The sequence below is a fragment of the Psammomys obesus genome, unplaced genomic scaffold (assembly GCF_907164565.1).
Source record: "Psammomys obesus unplaced genomic scaffold, mPsaObe1.curated_primary_1811, whole genome shotgun sequence".
NCBI lineage: Eukaryota > Metazoa > Chordata > Mammalia > Rodentia > Muridae > Psammomys > Psammomys obesus.
Window position 1 is genome coordinate 34,215,754 of NW_026596069.1, and position 8,835 is coordinate 34,224,588.

The 8,835-nt window shown below is 41.2% G+C and overlaps 1 pseudogene; it reads left to right on the plus strand.

Moving 5' to 3' along the window:
• The first annotated feature begins 8,123 nt into the window (after positions 1-8,123).
• On the plus strand, positions 8,124-8,379 carry LOC129689909 (40S ribosomal protein S21-like; annotated as a pseudogene).
• The last annotated feature ends 456 nt before the right edge of the window (positions 8,380-8,835 follow it).

Below are 8,835 nucleotides of genomic sequence, written 5' to 3' on the forward strand. Positions count from 1 at the left end.
CCTCTCTTCTCCCACATCTCCCTTCTTCCCTCTCTCCCCCTTTCTTTCTCTTCAACCCACTCTGAGTTCCTTTACACCCCTTTCACCTTTCACTTAATCTGATTACTTTTTGCCTTTCCACTCTTCTCCTTGCCTATTATCTTTGAAACTCATCAACAGCTTTATTGTTCTTTGAAGCCCCAACAGCTACTGACCCCTTGTCTAAGCTGAAGTGAAAGTGTACAGAGAAGAATGCTTCCTTTATGGCCCTGTGGCTAGAATTACCCTTGGCAGCAAGGTGTTGTGGTACAATGTGCAACCTAGAGATTAAGGCCCAGGTGCTCACCAGGCTTTTTAGCTAATGACAGTGTCTCCAGAGCAAGTCCCAACATTTGAGCCGATTACTGAGATTGTGAGGTTCACACGATCCCATGTTGAGTAAATCACTTGTAACTCAGGGTCTTGGAGTTTTATCTGCAGATGAGATTTTGCAGAGCAAAGTTCCTGAGACTTGAATTGTAAGAATGGAAACCTCAAAAAGAAGTGGACAAAATAGCATGGCGTGGAAAAGGCGAGAAAAATCAAACCTGTTGACCAGCAGTCTGCCCATTCATTAGATCAGAGAGTGCAGTTTGCTTTGGAAACTCACACCTAAATAATGACTGAAGAAAAGCTTCCCCTTAGGGTGAGTGTTCAAACCACACCTGGCATGGCAGGTGCCCCCACTAAAACCTTCCTTCAAGAGCTGAGAAGAGGCCTGGCAGTGGCACTGGCCTTCCATCCCAGCACTCAGGAGGCAGAGGTGGCAGGCTGTGAGTTTGAGGCTATCCCAGGACAGCCTACAAAGAGAATCCATGTCTCAACAAAAACAAAAACAAAACAAACAAACAAAACCAAGGGTGAGAGGGGATAGGGCTGAGACAAATCCAGAGAGAAGTCATTACTTTGATTCAATTTGAGGAAAAGCATATCAATTTATTTGCGAAATTTCTTGGGTGCTTTGTGAATATCAGACCTGATATTTAAACAAACCAAACTTTGGAGATGAAACAGTTGCTGTAAATCATGTGTATCGCTTGCCTCTTTCCCACCCCTCCACACAAACAGGAAGTAAAGAAAATTAGTGTTAAAAACAGAGCTGGTGGATAGGTGGTTTGTAGATGGGGCTAATGATCTGACAGCATTTCATGAGAGAATTTTGCTGACTGACAAAATACAGTAAGTTACTAAATGCTGAGAGACTGTGTTCTGAGTACATAAGAACCAAGGAATTGTTTCTGGAACTAAGAGCAGAGTTTTAAAGCTATGTATTTCACTTCTTTTGTCCAAATGGTTCTTCATTTCATAAAGAAGTCTCCCTAATTAAACAAACAAAAAATCCAAAAAGCATTTAAATCCTTTCCAAGACATCATCCTTCCTTCTTGCCTTCTTGCCTTCTTTTCTTCCTTCCTTCACTTCCTTCCTTCCTTCTACAGACTCACAGCACCCTGAATTGATATCTTCATGTCATTTCAATGCATATATTATTCCAGTGATACAGTATTCAGTTTCTGCTTGATGAATGCTAAGGTTACACTTTGAAGATAGTTGATTTAGGAAAAGAATTGCTAGCTTATAATTGGAAGAGAAAGAAGAGGGAAGAAAGGACAGAAGGAGGGGGTGGCAAGGGAAGGAGAGAAGAACAGAGAGCAGTGTGGGGGAGGGGGGAAGGTAGAATGTATGAAAGTTCCCCTGAGGCCTAAATCTTAAAAGTGTTATGAACGAATGGCAAGCCCCCAAAAGACTACCACTAGGAGTCAAGTCCATTGCAAAACACATGAGGAACTTTTTATTACAAGCTGCAGCTTGGGCTCACACCCCCACTGCCAAAGTGGTGAAAGCTGAGAGCCTTGTGCTCAGGTTAGTTGGGTGATTTAAAGATTCTGGTCCCTCCCAGTGAGCCCAAAGCAGGGGATTCCTGCCTGGCAAGCATTTAACGGTTGAAACACAAAAGGGATGTTGCATTTTGAATTGATTGGCTGCAGGAAGGTCCCCAAACCATTAATGGTCTGGTGTCCCTCCCTAGGGGGATGGGCTGATTTCCTAGCAACTGTATCTATCTCTAGTGGGCAGGAAAGAATGCAGTAAGGCGGGTTCTTCCCCTCAGGGCATTAAGGCTAGTTCTCCCCTGATGGTGAACATATCTCCATTTGGCTTGGTTCAGGCTTGTGCTTTAAACTTTAAAACAATACCCACTGATTTTTAAATCTTTGGTCTCTCATTCCCCCCTTTCCATGATCATTTGAAGATCCAATCTTGGGTCTTTCAGATATGACCCTTGGTCATATCTTGAGAGACCTTTGGTCTCTCAAAAGAGCTCTTCATTCTCTATTATAATTTCAAGAATAAAATAACCATGTCAGATATAAGGAAATTTTGCAAATTTGCACTCCAAAAAGAACCATTGCCAGAGCTTTTCTGGCTAACTGTTGGCTGGTTCGATAAATGAGCTTGACTCAGTCAGGGGTGGAAGAATGTGAATTTACTCTTTCTGGCTACACTGCTTTCCAACCCTCAAAGAGTCCTTCCTCTTCTTGTACAAAGTCTCCAGAAAAGCCCCCTGCTTTGTTGCCTCTGCTTAGACATCTGCCAGTTCAATACCATTGAAAACAAAAGGTTCCACTCTCATTTGACTCAAATCTGCTTTCCAAGGCTCCGCTCCCCTACCTCCCATCCTCAGAACTGAATCAAGCTTGTAGACCTAAACATAGGAGATCTTGGGTAGCACAAAAGGATGCTCCTCTTTCCAGCTCCAAAACCTTCTAAACTTTTTACTGCTGTTCATAGCTTCCTGTAGTCCAATGGGAATGTGTGTGTGGGGGTGCTGTTTAAGTGAGAATACAAAAAACATTTTTAAAAAAGTCTCTACTATGCTTCTTTAGAATTATAAAGTAATAGTAACAATATCTTAGAAGTTTCTTTTATGATCCAACTTGATGCCCCTTTCCTTCCTTTATGGGTAACTAATACATTGAAACTTTCTTAATCATTCCTTATTTCCATTTTTTAAAATTGTATGTGTGCCACTATGCAATTATTACCTAGTTCTGCCTCTTTCTGCAACTTATGTAAGTGGGCTTATGTGTAACTTGTTCATATAGCTTTGCTACACTATAGTACTCAGCACTGTGAGTAGAGCATTTACACGGTGTCAAGTTGTCTATGAACAATACTGGTGTGTATATGGACCAGTTCTAGAGTGTAAACCTAGACTGGGGAGCTTTAGTCTTATCAAGATCGATTTTCAATTGGACAGAAGGAATAAGTATGAAAGCTGTTGTACATTATGGTTACTACAGTTAGTCATATATTGTGGATTTGAAAATTAGTGAGATTTTAAAATGTTCCAGCTACAAAAAGTATTACTTTATGAGACATTGCATTTGCCACATGACCTTCTACCAGGAGTCAAACAGCTCATGCAGCATCAATATACACAGTGTTTACGTGTCTAGTGTAGATGAACAAAGAGTAATAGCTAGGGAAAGGAACCTCAAAAGCAAAGCAATGCAAACTGCAGTGTTCTCGGAACATGCATTTGACGGTTACAATGGTGATTATGTCCTTGCTGAGCTCTGATTCAATAGGACAAGTGCATGCTATTTTGGCTCTAGAGCATTACTTGATATCTATCATTCCAAGAAGACATTCAAGAAACTTCACCCAGACCCCTGGTTTCTACAGGCTGGAAGGATATGCTATTTATCAAAGATGGCAGACATTTGATAAGAGATGCTACTGAAAAGGACTGAATGGGTGCTAGACAAGAAAAAGAAAACTTGACCGAAGGATACCTCTGTTTACACTATGTGTGTACATGCGTGCATGCATGCATGTGTATGTGTTTGTGTGTGGGTGTGTGTGTCTTGGGGACTGAGCCCAGAACCCCTATGTTCTACCACTAAACTGCATGCCCAGCTTCTACTTTATCCCTGTTTGTGGATAGTCACATGATACTAGACAAATTGAGTTTCTCTCTGAGTCTTAATTTCACCTCCAAATGTATCAAGTGTGGGTTCAATGACCTCTGCATGGCTTTGAGCTCTAACAGTTTAAGTCAGCACCTTTAGATACACTCCTGGAAATAGCAGTTTTGCATGCCCCCTTGTGGTGTTATCTTGCATTACAACTAGAGAAACAAGCTTGAAAATGGTGGTTACTGAATCAAAACTTTCCCTGAGCTAGAAATACATTTAGCCATTAAAATTAAACAATATGAAAATCAAAGATACTTTGAACTTAAAACAGTTTTTGAAAATACAATTAAACTAAAAGTTTTGTCTCATATAAACATGTTTTAAATAATTATGTCTTTTAGTAGCTGGGTGTGGTAGCTCACACCTTTAATCCCAGCACTCAAGAGACAGAGGCAGGCAGATATCTGTGAGTTCAAGGCCAGCCTGGTCTCCAGAATGAGTCCAAGACAGCCAGAGTTACACATTTACTTTTTCTGTAAACACTTTTTTGTGGTACTGGCCATCAAACTGGTATTTTGTACCATGTGGTACAGGGCCTTGCATATTCTAGGCAGAGCTCTACCACTGAAATACACCCTCTACTCTCTTTTTTAAGATAAACTTATTGTTAATAAAACATAAACCCATACAAGTTGTGTACATTATAGGATACTACTATGTGATGTTTTGATACATGTACATATTGTGAAATGTTTGGACAAAGTTAAACACGTCTCCTCAAATACTGATAATTTTATAGTATTCAAACTATTACTTAAAGCTTTTTGAAATATGCAGCAATATTTTCATTCTACAGTCATTCTTCTGCAACAGAACACCAGAACATGTTACTCTTATTGTAATGCTCAATCTGTCTTCATCGCCTCCTGCCCTTTCATCTCTGGCAACCACTATTCCACTCTTGACTATCTGTGAGGTGTGTGTGTGTGTGTGTGTGTGTGTGTGTGTGTTTGTGTGTGTGCATGGGTGTGTGCAGGGGTGTGTGTAGATGGCCAAGGTCAATATTAGGTGTTTTAGCTTTCTTCCATTGCTTTCCACCTTTTATTTTTTGAGGCAAATTTTCTCACTAAGCCAGAAGCTTCCTGATTTGGTTAACTGGCTAGCCAATCAGCTTCAGGGCCCCTCCTGTCTCCACCCACCTGGGGCTCCAGTGACAGGAGCGTGCTGCCGCCTCCACCTTGTGCTGCTTTTTTTTAAAAATTATTTTTATTTTTATTAATTACAGTTTATTCACTTTGTATCCCCCTGTACCTCCCTCCCTCCTCCCCTCCCAATCCCACCACCCCTCTTCCCCACCCATGTCCCTCTCCCAGTCCTGAAAAGGGAGGTCCTCTTCCCCTTCCTTCTGACCCTAGCCTATCAGGTCTCATCAGCCTTGATTTTTTTTAATTAATATATTTTTTATTTTTAAATAATTTTATACATTCACTTATATCCCAGCTGTAGCCCTCTCCCTCTTTCCCTCCCAATCCTCCCCTCCCTCCCTCATCTCCTCCCTGCCCCCTTCCGAGTCCACTGGGAGGAGGTGTCCTCCTCTCCTTCCGTCTGGCCCTAGCTTATCAGGTATCTTCAGGATGGTTGCAGTGTCCTTATCTGTGGACTAGCAAGGCTGCTCCTCCCTCAGTGGGGAGGGGAAGCTCATGATTCATGTCAGAAACAATTCCTATTCCCCTTTAGGGAACCCACTTGGATACTGAGCTATCATGGGCTATGTCTGAGCAGGGGTTATAGGTTATAACCTATATGGTCCTTGGTTGGATAAACAGTGTCATAGAAGACCCCTGTGCTCAGATATATTTGGACCTTGTGGGGCTCCCTGTCCACTCTAGGATAATTAATTCCTCCTTCCTTCATAAGATTCCCTATACTCTGCCAAAGGCTTGGTTATGGGTCTCAGCATCTGCTTTGATACACTGCTAGAGTCTTTCAGGTGCCTTCTGTGGTAGGCTACTGTCCTGTTACTTGTTTTCTCCTATTTCCAATGTCCATCCCCTTTGTCTTTCTAGATGAGGATTGATCATCGTACCCCTGGACCTCTTTCTTGTTTATCTTCTTTAGGTGTACATATTTTAGTATGTTTATCCTATCTTATAGGTCTATATAAGTGAATATATATCATGTATGTCCTTCTGCTTTTGGGATACCTCACACAGGATGATTTTTTTCTAGAGCCCACCATTTGCCTGCAAAATTCATGATTTCCTTGTTTTTAATTGCTGTGTAGTATTCCATTGTACCACAATTTCTGTATCCATTTCTCCGTTGATGAACATCTGGGTTGTTTCCAGGTTCTGGCTATTACGAATGAGGCTGCTACAAACATGGTTGAGCAAATGTCCTTGTTGTGTACTTGAACATCTTTTGAATAGACGCCTAGGAGTGGTATAGCTGGATCTTGAGGTAGCACTATTCCTAATTGGCTGAGAAAGCGCCAGATTGATTTCCAAAGTGGTTCTACAAGTTTACATTCCCACCAGCAGTGGAGGAGGGTTCCCCTTTCTCCACAGCCTCTCCAGCATGCGTTATCTCTTGAGTTTTTGATCTTAGGCATTCTGATGGGTGTAAGGTAAAAATCTCAGGGTCGTTTTGATTTGCATCTTTCTGATGGCTAGGGATGTTGAACATCTCCTTATGTGTTTCTCTGCCATTCTATATTCATCTACCAATAATTCTCTATTTAGCTCCATACCCCATTTTTTAATTGGGTTACTTGAATTATTGCCTTTTAACTTCTTTAGTTCTTTATATATTCCAGATATCAGCCCTCTGTCAGATGTTGGGTTGGTGAAGATCCTTTCCCAATCTGTAGGCTGTCGTTTTGTTCTAATGACAGTGTCTATTGCTTTACAGAAGCTTTTCAGTTTCATGAGGTCCCATTTATTGATTGTTGCTCTTAGGGCCTGTGCTGATGGTGTTTTGTTCAGGAAGCTGTCTCCAAAACTCAACCAGAGAACTCCTTCAGCTGATAAACACCTTCAGCAAAGTGGCTGGATAAAAAATTAACTCAAAAAAATCAGAAGTCCTCCTGTATACCCAAGACAAAAGGACTGAGAAAGAAATCAGGGAAACAACACCCTTCACAATAGCCACTAATAACATAAAGTACCTTGGGGTGACTCTAACCAAGCAGGTGAAAGACCTGTTTGAAAAAAAACTTCAAGTCTCTGAAGAAAGAAATCGAAGAAGACATCAGAAGATGGAAAGATCTCCTATGCTCATGGATCAGTACGATTAACATAGTGAAAATGGCCATTCCGCCAAAAGCAATCTACAGATTCAATGCAATTCCCATCAAAATACCAACAATTCTTTACAGACCTTGAAAGAAAAATTCTCAACTTCATATGGAGAAAGAAAACCCCCAGAATTTCTAAAACAATCCTGTACAACAACAGATCCTCTGGAGGTATCTCCATCCCTGATCTCAAGTTGTACTACAGAGCAATAATAATAAAAACTGCTTGGTACTGGCATAGAAACAGAAAGGTGGATCAATGGAACCAAATAGAAGACTCAGAAATAAACCCACACACCTATGAATACTTGATTTTTGACAAAGAAGCCAAAACCATTCAATGAAAAAAAGACAGCATCTTCAACAAATGGTGCTGGTCCAACTGGATGTCCACATGCAGAAAAATGAAAATAGATCTATATTTATCACCCTGCACAAAACTAAAGTCCAAGTGGATCAAAGACCTCAACATAAAACCAGATACTCTAAATCTGTTAGAAGAAAAGGTGGGGAAGAGCCTAGAACTCATTGGCACAGAAGACAACTTCCTTGTGCTGCTTTTATTTGGGTTCTGGGAACCTATTTCCCCAGCCTGTGATCAACTTTTCCATAATCCACATAGAGGTGAGACCATGTGGTTTTGTCTTTATGTGCCTGGCTTATTTCACTTCACAGAACAGTCTACAATCTCACCCACATTGCCACAATAACTGTGATCTTTTCTTCAAAGAGGAATATTCATAGGGTTTGTACAACGTTTTCTATACCCCTTCATTGGTTGATGAATACTTCGGTTGTTCCCGTGTCATGGTCATTGTGATGAGTGTTACAGTAAAAAGAAGGATGGGCCTTTCTGCCCTCCGGTGGATCAGCTAGCAGGTACGGCCTCGACATGCAGAACGACGCCGGCGAGTTCGTGGACCTATACATGCCGCGGAAATGCTCCGCGAGCAACCGCATCATTGTGCCAAGGACCACGCGTCCATCCAGTTGAATGTGGCCAAGGTTGACAAGGTCACAGGCCGGTTTAATGGCCAGTATAAAATGGCCAGTATGCTCTCTGCGGGGCCATTCGCAGGATGGGTGAGTCAGATGATTCTATTCTCCAGATGGCTAAAGCTGATGGAATTGTCTCAAAGAAATTTTGATCAGAAGAGGTCGGGAATATTTGTCATAAATAAAAGTGAGAAAGTATCTCTGTCAAAAAAAAAAAAAAAAAAAAAAGAAGGATGGAATGTAGAAGTGCCTTAGTACACTGGGTTCACTTCCCTCAGATGCATGTCCATCTGCTAGATAAGTTGATACTTCTGTTCATTTCAGTTTTATGTATATACGTGTATATATGTGTATATTGCCTGCATATGCGAATATGTACCCGTGCTTTCAGAGACCAGAAGAAGGTATGGATCCCCTGTAACTAGAGCTATGTATGGTAGGAAACTCCCATGTCAGTGCTGGAAACTGAACCCAGGTCCTCTGAAAGAGCAGTAGGTGCTTTTAACAGCTGAGTTGCCTCTTCACCCCCACCAAGTGGTACTTCTATTTGTAATTTTTTTGAGGAAATTTTAAAGTTTTCCACAATGGCCACATTTTTAATTATATTT